At 41.1% G+C, this 14,770-nt stretch overlaps 1 protein-coding gene across 1 annotated transcript in view; it reads left to right on the forward strand.

The window, feature by feature from the left end:
- Positions 1-14,770, forward strand: part of ADAMTSL1 (ADAMTS like 1) — a 440,698-nt gene that overhangs the window by 314,373 nt on the left and 111,555 nt on the right. The window lies entirely within an intron of this gene.

Genomic DNA, 14,770 nt, shown 5'->3' on the forward strand with positions numbered 1-14,770 from the left:
ACCTATGAGTGAGAACATGTGGTGTTTGCTTTTCTGGTCTTGTGATAGTTTGCTAAGAATGATGGTTTCCAGCTGCATCCATGTCCCTACAAAGGACGCAAACTCATCCTTTTTTATGGCTGCATAGTATTCCATGGTGTATATGTGCCACATTTTCTTAATCCAGTCTGTCACAGATGGACATTTGGGTTGATTCCAAGTCTTTGCTATTGTGAATAGTGCCGAAATAAACATACGTGTGCATGTGTCTTTGTAGTAGACTAATTTATAATCCTTTGGGTATATACCCAGTAGTGGGATGGCTGGGTCATATGGTACATCTAGTTCTAGATCCTTGAGGAATTGCCATACTGTTTTCCATAATGGTTGAACTAGTTTACAATCCCACCAACAGTGTAAAAGTGTTCCTATTTCTCCACATCCTCTCCAACATCTGTTGTTTCCTGACTTTTTAATAATTGCCGTTCTAACTGGTGTGAGATGGTATCTCATTGTGGTTTTGATTTGCATTTCTCTGATGGCGAGTGATGATGAGCATTTTTTCATGTGTCTGTTGGCTGTATGAATGTCTTCTTTTGAGAAATGTCTGTTCATATCCTTTGCCCACTTTTTGATGGGGTTGTTTGGTTTTTTCTTGTATATTTGTTTGAGTTCTTTGTAGATTCTGGATATTAGCCCTTTGTCAGATGAGTAGGTTGCAAAAATGTTCTCCCATTCTGTAGGTTGCCTGTTCACTCTGATGGTAGTTTCTTTTGCTATGCAGAAGCTCTTTAGTTTAATTAGATCCCATTTGTCAATTTTTGTTTTTGCTGCCATTGCTTTTGGTGTTTTAGACATGAAGTCCTTGCCCATGCCTATGTCCTGAATGGTACTACCTAGATTTTCTTCTAGGGTTTTTATGGTATTAGGTCTAATATTTAAGTCTCCAATCCACCTTGAATTAATCTTCGTATAAAGAGTAAGGAAAGGATCCATTTTCAGCTTTCTACTTATGGCTAGCCAATTTTCCCAGCACCATTTCTTAAATAGGGAATCCTTTCCCCATTTCTTGTTTCTCTCAGGTTTGTCAAAGATCAGATGGCTGTAGATGTGTGGTATTGTTTCTGAGGACTCTGTTCTGTTCCATTGGTCTATATCTCTGTTTTGGTACCAGTACCATGCTGTTTTGGTGACTGTAGCCTTGTAGTATAGTTTGAAGTCAGGTAGCGTGACGCCTCCAGCTTTGTCCTTTTGACTTAGGATTGTCTTGGCAATGCGGGCTCTTTTTTGGTTCCATATGAACTTTAAAGCAGTTTTTTCCAATTCTGTGAAGAAACTCATTGGTAGCTTGATGGGGATGGCATTGAATCTATAAATAACCTTGGGCAGTATGGCCATTTTCACGATATTGATTCTTCCTATCCATGAGCATGGTATGTTCTTCCATTTGTTTGTGTCCTCTTTGATTTCACTGAGCAGTGGTTTGTAGTTCTCCTTGAAGAGGTCCTTGACATCCCTTGTAAGTTGGATTCCTAGGTATTTTATTCTCTTTGAAGCAATTGTGAATGGAAGTTCATTCATGATTTGGCTCTCTGTTTGTCTGTTACTGGTGTATAAGAATGCTTGTGATTTTTGCACATTAATTGTGTATCCTGAGACTTTGCTGAAGTTGCTTATCAGCTTAAGGAGATTTTGGGCTGAGACAATGGGGTTTTCTAAATATACAATCATGTCATCTGCAAACAGGGACAATTTGACTTCTTCTTTTCCTAACTGAATACCCTTGATTTCTTTCTCTTGCCTGATTGCCCTAGCCAGAACTTCCAAGACTATGTTGAATAGGAGTGGTGAGAGAGGGCATCCCTGTCTTGTGCCAGTTTTCAAAGGGAATTTTTCCAGTTTTTGCCCATTCAGTATGATATTAGCTGTGGGTTTGTCATAAACAGCTCTTATTATTTTGAGGTACGTTCCATCAATACCGAATTTCTTGAGCGTTTTTAGCATGAAGGGCTGTTGAATTTTGTCAAAAGCCTTTTCTGCATCTATTGAGATAATCATGTGGTTCTTGTCTTTGGTTCTGTTTATATGCTGGATTACGTTTATTGATTTGCGAATGTTGAACCAGCCTTGCATCCCAGGGATGAAGCCCACTTGATCATGGTGGATAAGCTTTTTGATGTGCTGCTGAATCCGGTTTGCCAGTATTTTATTGAGGATTTTTGCATCGATGTTCATCAGGGATATTGGTCTAAAATTCTCTTTTTTTGTTGTGTCTCTGCCAGGCTTTGGTATCAGGATGATGTTGGTCTCATAAAATGAGTTCGGGAGGATTCCCTCTTTTTCCATTGATTGGAATAGTTTCATAAGGAATGGTACCAGCTCCTCCTTGTACCTCTCGTAGAATTCAGCTGTGAATCTATCTGGTCCTGGACTTTTTTTGGTTGGTAGGCTATTAATGATTGCCTCAGTTTCAGAGCCTGCTATTGGTCTATTCAGGGATTCAACTTCTTCCTGGTTTAGTCTTGGAAGAGTGTAAGTGTCCAGGAAATTATCCATTTCTTCTAGATTTTCTAGTTTATTTGCGTAGTGGTGTTTATAGTATTCTCTGATGGTAGTATGTATTTCTGTGGGGTCGGTGGTGATATCCCCTTTATCATTTTTTATTGCATCTATTTGATTCCTCTCTCTTTTCTTCTTTATTAGTCTTGCTAGCGGTCTGTCAATTTTGTTGATCTTTTCAAAAAACCAACTCCTGGATTCATTGATTTTTTGGAGGGTTTTTTGTGTCTCTATCTCCTTGAGTTCTGCTCTGATCTTAGTCATTTCTTGCCTTCTGCTAGCTTTTGAATGTGTTTGCTCTTGCCTCTCTAGTTCTTTTAATTGTGATGTTAGAGTGTCAGTTTTAGATCTTTCCTGTTTTCTCTTGTGGGCATTTAGTGCTATAAATTTCCCTCTCCACACTGCTTTAAATGTGTCCCAGAGATTCTGGTATGTTGTATCTTTGTTCTCATTGGTTTCAGAGAACATCTTTATTTCTGCTTTCAGTTCGTTATGTACACAGTAGTCATTCAGGAGCAGGTTGTTCAGTTTCCATGTAGTTGAGCGGTTTTGATTGAGTTTCTTAGTTCTGAGTTCTAGTTTGATTGCACTGTGGTCTGAGAGACAGTTTGTTATAATTTCTGTTCTTTTACATTTGCTGAGGAGTGCTTTACTTCCAATTATGTGGTCAATTTTGGAATAAGTGCGATGTGGTGCTGAGAAGAATGTATATTCTGTTGATTTGGGGTGGAGAGTTCTGTAGATGTCTATTAGGTCTCCTTGGTGCAGAGTTGAGTTCAATTCCTGGATATCCTTGTTAACTTTCTGTCTCGTTGATCTGTCTAATGTTGACAGTGGGGTGTTAAAGTCTCCCATTATTATTGTATGGGAGTCTAAGTCTCTTTGTAAGTCTCTAAGGACTTGCTTTATGAATCTGGGTGCTCCTGTATTGGGTGCATATATATTTAGGAGAGTTAGCTCTTCCTGTTGAATTGATCCCTTTACCATTATGTAATGGCCTTCTTTGTCTCTTTTGATCTTTGATGGTTTAAAGTCTGTTTTATTAGAGACTAGGATTGCAACCCCTGCTCTTTTTTTGTTCTCCATTTGCTTGGTAGATCTTCCTCCATCCCTTTATTTTGAGCCTATGTATGTCTCTGCATGTGAGATGGGTCTCCTGAATACAGCAGACTGATGGGTCTTGACTCTTTATCCAGTTTGCCAGTCTGTGTCTTTTAATTGGAGCATTTAGTCCATTTACATTTAAGGTTAATATTGTTATGTGTGACCTTGATCCAGCCATTATGATATTAACTGGTTATTTTGCTCGTTAGTTGATGCAGTTTCTTCCTAGCCTCGATGGTCTTTACATTTTGGCATGTTTTTGCAATGGCTGGTACTGGTTATTCCTTTCCATGTTTAGGGCTTCCTTCAGGGTCTCTTGTAAGGCAGGCCTGGTGGTGACAAAATCTCTAAGCATTTGCTTATCTGTAAAGGATTTTATTTCTCCTTCACTTATGAAACTTAGTTTGGCTGGATATGAAATTCTGGGTTTAAAATTCTTTTCTTTAAGAACGTTGAATATTGGCCCCCACTCTCTTCTGGCTTGTAGAGTTTCTGCCGCGAGATCTGCTGTTAGTCTGATGGGCTTCCCTTTGTGGGTAACCCGACCTTTCTCTCTGGCTGCCCTTAAGATTTTTTCCTTCATTTCAACTTTGGTGAATCTGGCAATTATGTGTCTTGGAGTTGCTCTTCTCGAGGAGTATCTTTGTGGCGTTCTCTCTATTCCCTGAATTTGAATGTTGGCCTGCCCTATTAGGTTGGGGAAGTTCTCCTGGATGATATCCTGAAGAGTGTTTTCCAACTTGGTTCCATTTTCCCCCTCACTTTCAGGCACCCCAATCAGACGTAGATTTGGTCTTTGTACATAATCCCATACTTCTTGCAGGCTTTGTTCATTTCTTTTTCTTCTTTTTTCTTTTGGTTTCTCTTCTCGCTTCATTTCATTCATTTGATCCTCAATCGCTGATACTCTTTCTTCCAGTTGATCAAGTTGGTTACTGAAGCTTGTGCATTTGTCGCATATTTCTTGTGTCATGGTTTTCATCTCTGTCATTTCATTTATGACCTTCTCGGCATTAATTAGTCTAGCTGTCAATTCTTCCACTCTTTTTTCAAGGTTTTTAGTTTCTTTGCACTGGGTACGTAATTCCTCCTTTAGCTCTGAGAAGTTTGATGGACTGAAGCCTTCTTCTCTCATCTCGTCAAAGTCATTCTCTGACCAGCTTTGATCCATTGCTGGCGATGGGCTGCGCTCCTTTGCAGGGGGAGATGCGCTCTTATTTTTTGAATTTCCAGCTTTTCTGCCCTGCTTTTTCCCCATCTTTGTGGCTTTATCTGTCTCTGGTCTTTGATGATGGTGACGTACTGATGGGGTTTTGGTATAGGTGTCCTTCCTGTTTGATAGTTTTCCTTCTGACAGTCAGGACCCTCAGCTGTAGGTCTGTTGGAGATTGCTTGAGGTCCACTCCAGACCCTGTTTACCTGGGTATCAGCAGCAGAGGTTGCCGAAGATAGAATATTGCTGAACAGCGAGTGTACCTGTCTGATTCTTACTTTGGAAGCTTCCTTTCAGGGGTGTACTCCACCCTGTGAGGTGTGGGGTGTCAGACTGCCCCTAGTGGGGGATGTCTCCCAGTTAGGCTACTCAGGGGTCAGGGACCCACTTGAGCAGGCAGTCTGTCCGTTCTCAGATCTCAACCTCCGTGTTGGGAGCTCCACTGCTCTCTTCAAAGCTATCAGACAGAGTCCTTTGCGTCTGCAGAGGTTCTGCTGCCTTTTTGTTGTTGTTGTTGTTGTTTAGCTGTGCCCTGTCCCCAGAGGTGGAGTCTACAGAGACAGGCAGGTTTCCTTGAGCTGCTGTGAGCTCCACCCAGTTCGAGGTTCCCAGCGGCTTTGTTTACCTACTTAAGCCTCAGCAATGGCGGGCGCCCCTCCCCCAGCCTGGCTGCTGCCGTTTTGGTTAGATCGCAGACTGCTGTGTTAGCAATGAGGGAGGCTCCGTGGGCGTGGGGACCCTCCCGGCCAGGTGTGGGATATATTCTCCTGGTGTGCCCGTTTGCTTAAAGCGCAATATTGGGGTGGGAGTTACCCGTTTCTCCAGGTGTTGTGTGTCTCAGTTCCCCTGGCTAGGAAAACGGATTCCCTTCCCCCTTGCGCTTCCCAGGTGAGGCGATGCCTCGCCCTGCTTCAGCTCTTACTGGTCGGGCTGCAGCAGCTGACCAGCACCGATTGTCCGGCACTCCCCAGTGAGATGACCCCAGTACCTCAGTCGAAAATGCAGAAATCACCGGTCTTCTGTGTCGCTCGTGCTGGGAGTTGGAGACTGGAGCTGTTCCTATTCGGCCATCTTGCTCCGCCCCTCCGACATCCTACTCATTTTTCTAAACTGTCTGTTCTCATCTTTATAAGGGAATAGCAACATTGCCTACCCACCCCCATCCCTGTAGGATCCCAAAGATAAATGAGATACTCTCTGGATAGCTTTGAACTTCTGGCAGAAAGACATCATTCCAGGCCAAGGCATTATTATGTTACTACTCTGTAAGATGAACCATGGAAAAGCTTTGACACTGGAACACTGTCTGTGTGTGTGTGGTCCCCCAGGGCTGGGCAGAGAAAGAAGCCAGCACCTGCTGTTTCCCATGGGTGAACCCATCTTGTGTCTGGGCTGGACAAGGCTGTTTGTTCCAGAAAGCTTTTATTCCCAGTTGGACCTGTGATTAATTATCCTAATATCTCCTGTTGTCTCTGTTTTGATGTATCATTATCAGGATGACAACATGTATCACTTCCTCGTCTCTTTGGGTCATAGCCATTCATAATGTAGAATCAATAGTGGTAGTAGAATTAATATTTTTTACCACTACCTGTGCCATACTTTGTACATATTTTGTCTCTTTTAATCTTTACAGGGGCGTTGGCAATGAAGATAGTTGTCATTAACTGATTAGTGACTATCTGCCAGGCAAATGTAAACTCTTTATGTGTTTTATCTCACTGAATAGAAGTGGATACTGTTTTTATCCACACTTCATAGAAGAGGAAACACATAAAGTTAAGTAATTTACTAAAGGTTGTATTTATTAGGTGGCAGAGGTATGATATGTAACAAAGAAGGAACTTCCCTATGGGTAGTCACTTTAAAGAATCACGAAATCATAGTCCTCTAGTCTAGGTTCCTCATTTTAACCTTTTATCTTCTCAGAATCCAAGCATAATGCTCTTTTCATTAAGCCTACATCTAAATGTTATTGTCTGATTAATCGTCTTCTCTGGCTTGCTAGCTTTTGGTAAGGAAGGAAAGAAGCCAGCATTTATTCTGGGCACTATGCCAGGTTTATTTATAAGTAACTGCATTTTTTATTCTAACAGTCAATCCACAAGATTGACATTATCCTCCAGTTTTATGTAGAAAACTAAGGTTCAGCAGCTCACCCCAAGATCACATTTTAGTAAGAGCTGAAACAAGCATTCAGTATTTGATTTTGATTCCAAGAAGTTTATTTGATTCCAAGAAGGAGTTTTGTCTACTCTTCCGAGACTTGGTGAATAGATGTATAGTAACTTTTGTCTATCCTGCACACATCATTTTTTGCCTTTGAAATGTCAGTAATACTGCCTCTCAGCCTTAGTACTTTTAGACCAAATAGCTTTGATAACAATACTAAGTATTATTTCTTTATGCTCCAACTGTATGCCAGACATAGTGCTCAGTGCTTTAAAGGCATTATCTTGCTTAATTTTCCCTCAAAATCGTAGGAACTAGTAGGTACAATTGTAGTTACCATATCTAGATAGAAAGCTGAGGGACAGATGTTGGAGCCACATAGAAACACTGGAAATAGTCTGAACACAGGCAGCATGCCCCAGAGCTTGTGCTTTTAACCTGCCCCTCTGTCCGTGCCCTCCAGCCCCCACCACTCATACTTTCCTTGATCAGCTTCACTGCTGTTATCCCTGTCGTTTCTCCAAAAATCCTTATAACATGGTTGCAAAGATTTCAGTCAAGGCCTTTGAGATCACTGAGTGGCAGCTCCAGTGTCTGGTCCCAGGGTGATGAGGGGTGGCCTGATACTCAGGTGGGTGGTGCCCTGCAACTCAGTCCTATCAGTGCACTTGCTGTACCTATTACACCGCTATCATGCCCTCTCCTCTATCAGCCAGTCAGTTTATCAAGTGTAGGTACAACGTTTTATTTCTATCCCCTGGGCCTATTGCCTGGGATTGGTACTATTGGGATTGAAGGGAATCACAATTGGCATGAGGGAAAAGATAGAAATTAACATCTCCCTACTTCCTCCTAAAAAGCTGTGGAACAAGACAGGGCAATGGGAAAGGGTCATCAGGATTCTGCTCAGCCTTTGCCTGCAGGGGAGAACATTGAGCCCCTGGCTTAGAGGTCCTGACAATTTTCTTTGAGTGTTGGAGACTTTTTATGAAAACCAAGGCCCTGCAGGAATGATGTGGAAGGAGGTAGACAAGCATGGGGGGGTCCAATCTGATCTTGCCAAGGCCCTTCACTTTTCACGGTCTTAGTCTCTTCATTTCAGAAATGAGGAGACTGTACCATATCATCTCCGAGGTCCCTCCTGCCTCCTTCCCTCATTTACAGAAGGCCACGGAAGGTTAAAGCCCATATGCTGACGGGAGAACCTTCACCACAGTAACTTCCAAAGTTGTGGCACACGTTGTTTCTAAATGCTCCACAAACAGGCTCAGTGATCACATGAGTTTGAGAAGGGCAAACTTAAAGCTAAACAGATGTATGTACTGCTGGATTTTATGTCTATTTTTTTAATATCACACTTGATTTTTTATTATAAAAGTAATAAAAGGGCTATAAAATAATTCAAATAATATCTAAATCTATAAAAAGTGCAACCTCCCTCTTCCCCGCAATGCTCCCAGAGGCTATCATTCTTAATAATTTGGTATACATCCTTTTAGAATGTTTATATATTTTACTGTATTACATAAAAAGCATATATGCACACATAGGATTTGGGTTTTTTAATAGGATATTAGTCATGTTCAGAAATGTGACTTGGTTTTTACTTAACAGCATGTCTATGAGATGTTTTCATAATAGTATGTAGTGGTCTATATTACCTTTTTTAACAGCTGATTACTGTTCCTGAATGCATTTAACTATCCCCCAACTGGAAATTATTTGGAATTTTTCTTTTTATTTTACTCTTTTAAGCATTCCAATGTGTGTTGTGACTTTCCAAGTGGACAATACAGTATGCTGTGTTTTCAAAGTTCTCCTTTAATCACTGAACAATTTTTTTGGCTTAGTAATCTGAGGAACACCAAGAATTCTTGAAATAGCACTTAGGAAACACACTTTGGCCCTTTTAATTTTTGCCTTAATGGGCATTGAGAGTCTAACCCCAATGGCTTTAAGATGGAGAAGGTTCAGTGGAATCTTGCTAGAAACAGATGTGGCAGCCAGGTGCTAAGAACACTAAAGCACTGGGCCTAGGCGAGCAGAGGGCAAGTCCTGGATCCTCCATCATCCAGGACATCATTCTGGGGGAGGGTAGCACTAAGAGGGTAAGAGGGAAGATACCTGAGAGGCAGGAACAGTTTTTGCCACCATCAAATTTTTTCTTTTTCTGGATCTAGCCTTTACTAAGCGTTTCAATGCAAGTTAATGGCATGTGGTAGGAAAAAATAAGAGATTTCCATTTTTGATCTTTCACATCATAATTTTTCCATTTTTCTTGGCTTCTCAATAAGAAATATGGTTGGAGCTTAGTTTTCTATATCTTTCAAGTTCTGTTTAAGAAAAGAGTGACTGTATCTGCACAGAGCATGCAGGAGGCACAGAGCTGCCATTAGGACCGCTGCGCTGTGGGCTGTTGGTGACCTCTCCTGTGTTGGGTTTCATTGCTTGTCATCATTACTATGTCTGGTGGTGGTTCAGAAATGCTCATTTATTTTCAAACAGAAGTGCTGAAATGCCCAGTGTTATAGTTCAGTTAGTCTGTTTTTGCTAAAGGCCCAAATCTACCTTCTGAATATCTGCAAGATTCAGCTGTGTGTTGGGCTATGGGACTTTGCAGTTTGTTAAAGTATACTCCAAATAGTATGAGCCAGCAAGATAGGTCCAGGTCAGAAAAAAGTGAGAGAAGTCTGTTGCTTCTTTGCTTGTAAATATTCCAAAGTTTGATTTGAAAGAAATTAGTTTTAGAAAAGAATCACTAACAATTCTGATACTACTGTGTCTCATCATTTATATAACTTACTAGTTGAAATTCACATGGTTCTTAGAAATGCATGTCAACTCAAGCGGTCGTTTACAGGATGTCCTTAGTGTGTTATGACTGCCTGGTTCATCATAATCCCTATTTCCTTTTTCCTTTATTCTGCAAACAGTCTCATGTCTACTCTAAGCCAGACTCTGTGTTAGATACTAGGGATGGAGGAAAAGAAGATTCATTTCCTGTTGATGAAGTTCAAAGTCCATTTTGGGAGCCAGAGGAGTAAATGTAGTATTATAAGTGCTAGGAGAGGGGTATGCATATTTATTCATGGCTTAAGTATTTACTAACCTAACTATAATATACCAGGTATACATCGACTTGCTGGAAATATTGTGATAAATGAAACATATGTTCCCTTGGAGTTTACATGCATTTGGAGTTCTGCTCAAATGGCACATATTGGAGAGGGCTTCCTTGTCACTGTATCTAAAAAAGCACCCCTCATCATTGTCTATCCTTTTAACTCTATTTAGATAATTTTATCATTCTCTGATGTATTATATAAATATTTGTTGATTGCCTTTCCACAAGGCTAAAGACTTTCTTTACTGCTGTATCCCCAGTAACTGACACCAAACATATTAAATAACAGTGAATGAATTAACAGATGAATGGAGCAAGGCAACAAACACATAAAAGTAAGCAAGAAAAATATCAGGTGGTGATAAGTGTCAGGCAGAAAATTAAAATGGGTGTGATAAGAGAATGATTTGGTGACTGCTTTAGATGGGTGTGCTAAGGAGATTACACCCAAGATCTATCTGAGTGATGACCAGTGCCCAGCACTGTGATGTGAGGAGGAAGAACACTCCTGGACAAGGGAAAGGCAGTGCAAAAACCCTAAAGTCACAAAGACTTTGTGTTGAAAGAACTCAAAAGAAGTCCATTTGGCTGTAGTAAGGGAGGCAAAAGGTAGAGGTGGTATGGGATGAGGTTGTGAGGGTAACTGGAGACCAAGGGAAGGGGTTCGAGTTTTAGTCTGAGTACCACAGGAAGAATTTGGAGGATGTTAAACAGGAAAGTGACATGATCTGATTTGCATTTTGCAGATTCACATGGGCTAACTTGCGGTATGTGGATTGTAGAGGCGCATGTTTGGAAGTTGGGGGCTGGTAAGGGGCCATTGCAGTAGCCCCTACAACGCTATTGATCTTTACTGGGCTTTAGATACATTAAGATGATAAATAAGGCAAGAACGCTTCTCTCCAGACACTGAGAAACCCTCAAGTGCTGGTGTAGGATGAAATAACTTAGGACCCCAGTTTGTATTGAACTCCAACTGGTAAAATACTTCTCTTTTAAGCTTTTAAAAGTAGATTGAAGAGGGGTTCAGAAATCCAACATTATTAATTACCAGGAGCTTGTTAGAATGCAGACTCCCATATCCTCCCCTATCATTAGAAACTCTTTCTGCAGTAGGGACCTGTAATTTGGATTTAAACAAGCCCCACAGATGACTCTGAAGCCGGATTCAGGGATCACTTTGAAGAAGCACAGGTTTGCTTTGTCCGCTCTAGATTGTCGCAGCAGCTTCCTAATTCTCTGTTTGTCTTCCTTAGACCAGGGGTTGGCAAATTACAGCCAGTGGCTTTAACATTTTTTAAAGGATTATTGAGAATGGCTTTTAAAGGGTTATTAAAAGAGCCAATGAAATTGAGCACGGAGCTGTTAGGTTAACTTGCTCAAGGTCTCACACTTAGTAAGTGGTAGAGCTGGGATTTGAAACCAGGCATGTAAAGGGTTATTAAAAGAATAACTTTTACATTTTTAAAAGGTTATTAAAAACAAACAAAAAGGTATAATATACAACAAAAACTACTGGTGGCCCTCAAAGCCTAAAATATTTACTATCCATCCCTTTACAGAGAAGTTTACTGCCTCCTGCTGTAGACCGTTCACCATGCTACTGCCAGAGCATCTTTCTAGCAAACCTGTCCATGCTGCTTTCATGCTTACAAATTCTTTGAATGGCTTGTCATCACTTGAGGATAAGGTCCAGATGCCTTGGCTTTTAGCATTTGACATCCACTTATCTCTCTAGCTTCATCTCTTACCATATCCTTGCCCTCATAGAACTGAGCTCTGCCCTTCAGCAGTACACAAATACTTGCTGTTCACAAATGTGCATGGGGCCTTCTGACACACTTTGTCTGGCTAACTCCTGCCCTTCCTTACAGGAAGCCTATCCCCAAAGCCAGGTCAGATGACCCACTCCGTGAACCACATAGTGCCCTATGCATAATACTGTCTCAGTCTTACCATTGTGTATTAAAATTAACTGTTAGTGTTTCTAGAGTTTGTTATTCATCCTCAAGGGCCTATATTTAAGAATGTGTCTTATTTTCTCCATAATTCTAAGAACGTGATAGACACTCAACAAATAAAAAACTGAATGAATAAACAAAGGAATGAATAGTTGGATGCCCGCGATTAGGAGGAAGGTTTTCTTCTTTTCAGGAGGCTGTGGTCCGCATGGTTTTTCATAATCTGAATTTCCAGTCTCTAATATGCCATTGTGGCAGAGTTCCAGAGTGATACCTGCTCCTAACTAAACATTTCTGCCTTGCCTGTATGTTCTCCACCAAGGAAGTTTCAGGAAACCCTTAGATTCTGTGACACAACTGTGCAATTTGAAAAGCACTGCTGTAGTGTGTGTAAGTACAGAGAGTAATCTCCTGTCACATCCTATCTCCCATCACATCCAGGCCAGTAGAGAAATCATCAGGCTCATCATCACAGGTAACATTATAGAGCACTTACAATGGGCTTCAGGTGTTCATTTATCCTCACAATAACCCTTTGAAGTTACTATCCCAGTTTTACAGATATTGGAGTTGAAGCATGGAGATATTAGATTAACTTGCTCAAAGTCTCACACTTAAAAAGTAATGGAGCTGGGGCCAGGCACGGTGGCTCATGCCTGTAATCCCAGCATTTTGGGAGTCCGAGGCAGGCAGATCACGAGGTCAAGAGATCGAGTCCATCCTGGCCTACCTGGTGAAACCCTGTCTCTACTAAAAATACAAAAATTAGCTGGGCATGGTGGTGCATGCCTGTAGTCCCAGCTACTTGGGAGGCTGAGACAGGAGAATCACTTAAACCTGGGAGATGGAGGTTGCAGTGAGCCGATATTGCACCACTGCACTCCAGCCTGGGTGACACAGCGAGACTCCATCTCAAAAAAAAAAAAAAAAGTAATGGAGCTGGAATTTGAATCCAAGGCAGTCTGGCTTTGGGAACTATTTCTTGTTATCGATTATAACTTTAGTTGAATACAGGGACTTGCCACTGTTTTATAAGAAGGCCACTGGGGTTGACTAGACCCAGCATAAATTAACATTCAATATTCCAGCCAACTGGCTTCCAGCTCCTGAGGCTTTTGTTTTTATTTTGGCATAACTGCTTTAAAGATAGCCTTTTCTTCTGATAGCTCTACCTTTATATATACACATGTATATGCAAATATGCACTAAATTAGGCACTCAATAAACATTACAATTGCTACATTTGTGTGTGTCTGTGACTGCGTATGTTTACAGTGTTGATGGCTCAGGCACATGTGTGGTTAGAGACCTAGACCACAGGCAATATGAAGCTAAACTGTTCCTTGCTTTCAGTCATTCTAGATAAACACTGAGCACACATTTGGAGATGAGACTCAGGCAAAAGCTAACTCCAATCTGCTTTTGGATAGAGTATAACAACCCTAGCCAAAGAATCTGGTAAATTATCCTTCTCTACATCTAATACCAGGAGGCTCATGTAATATGGACAAATATATGTTCAGTATTCCTACGTCTGAATCCAGTTCTAGAAACAATACCTGGAAGGGCAGTGCTGACTTCCTTATAGAAAAGAAAACCCAGATTCTGTAAAATTGGCACTGCAGGTTGGATTACCAAATTAGGAAAAATTATTGGATGAGGATTGATCTTTCCCCCAAGAAAGACCTAAATACTGCTGATAGCACCACACTGTCAGGGAAGGCCTTGCTTACCACTTGACACTATTGGACCAGAAGTAACCAATATCACAGATTCCTCATAGCTCAGCTGATACAAGTCTGTAAGCTTTTAGGTAAGACTTTCTTTTCTTTTCAAAAGGAATGCAGGTGAACATAAAGAATAATACAAAACTAGATGCTTGAAGAAAATACTGATTTCTTCCTATGGGTGGGAGGTCACTCCCAAGTGATACTCCACTTAACATGGAATCCTAGGGAAATGGCTAAGTCTAAGGAGTTTCAGCCTTTTAATCCCTAAGCCTGTTCTCTTTTCCTTCTCTTCTGGGCCTAGGTGTTCCCAGCTTATCCTCCCCACCCCCTTCAGTCAGAGGAGCAACCTGATGACACATCAGTTAACACAAAGGGCAGCCCACGGTGGTAGGAGACAGTAAGGCTGGAATCAGAGCAACTTTGGCACAAATCTCAGTTCTGCCATTTAGTATTGTGAGTCTACTTTTATCTCTCTGAACCTTGGTTTTCTTATTAGTTAAATTAAAATGATGCTAATACAATCAGGCACTTTTATTCTGCCCTTCAGACTAGCAGGAGTGCAAAGAACAGAAATAATGTCTGTAATGTGCCTGACACACAATGGATACTCATTTGTCAGTATGCAAAATCATTGTCATTTAGACATGGGGCCATTGTATCACACTGTCTTCTAGGACATCTCAAACTAAGAAGCTTCACTCTTATTTGAGGACCATCTAGGTAGTTGTTCAAAGAGTTGGGTTAGCAAGGTTTCTAGGAAAACTGCATGATGGAGAATTATCTGCCTAAATCCAGGCATCATGAGGGGATGTTGATATTCTACTGACAATTTTTGCTATCATCTCTGAGCTGATAGGAAAGTGAAATCTAGAGCCTATAAATGATTATATTTCCCAGAAAGCTTTGTACAGTGTTCCAAAGTGGTGTT

Source organism: Rhinopithecus roxellana, chromosome 16 (genome assembly GCF_007565055.1).
Source record: "Rhinopithecus roxellana isolate Shanxi Qingling chromosome 16, ASM756505v1, whole genome shotgun sequence".
In the NCBI taxonomy this organism is placed as follows: Eukaryota; Metazoa; Chordata; class Mammalia; order Primates; family Cercopithecidae; genus Rhinopithecus; species Rhinopithecus roxellana.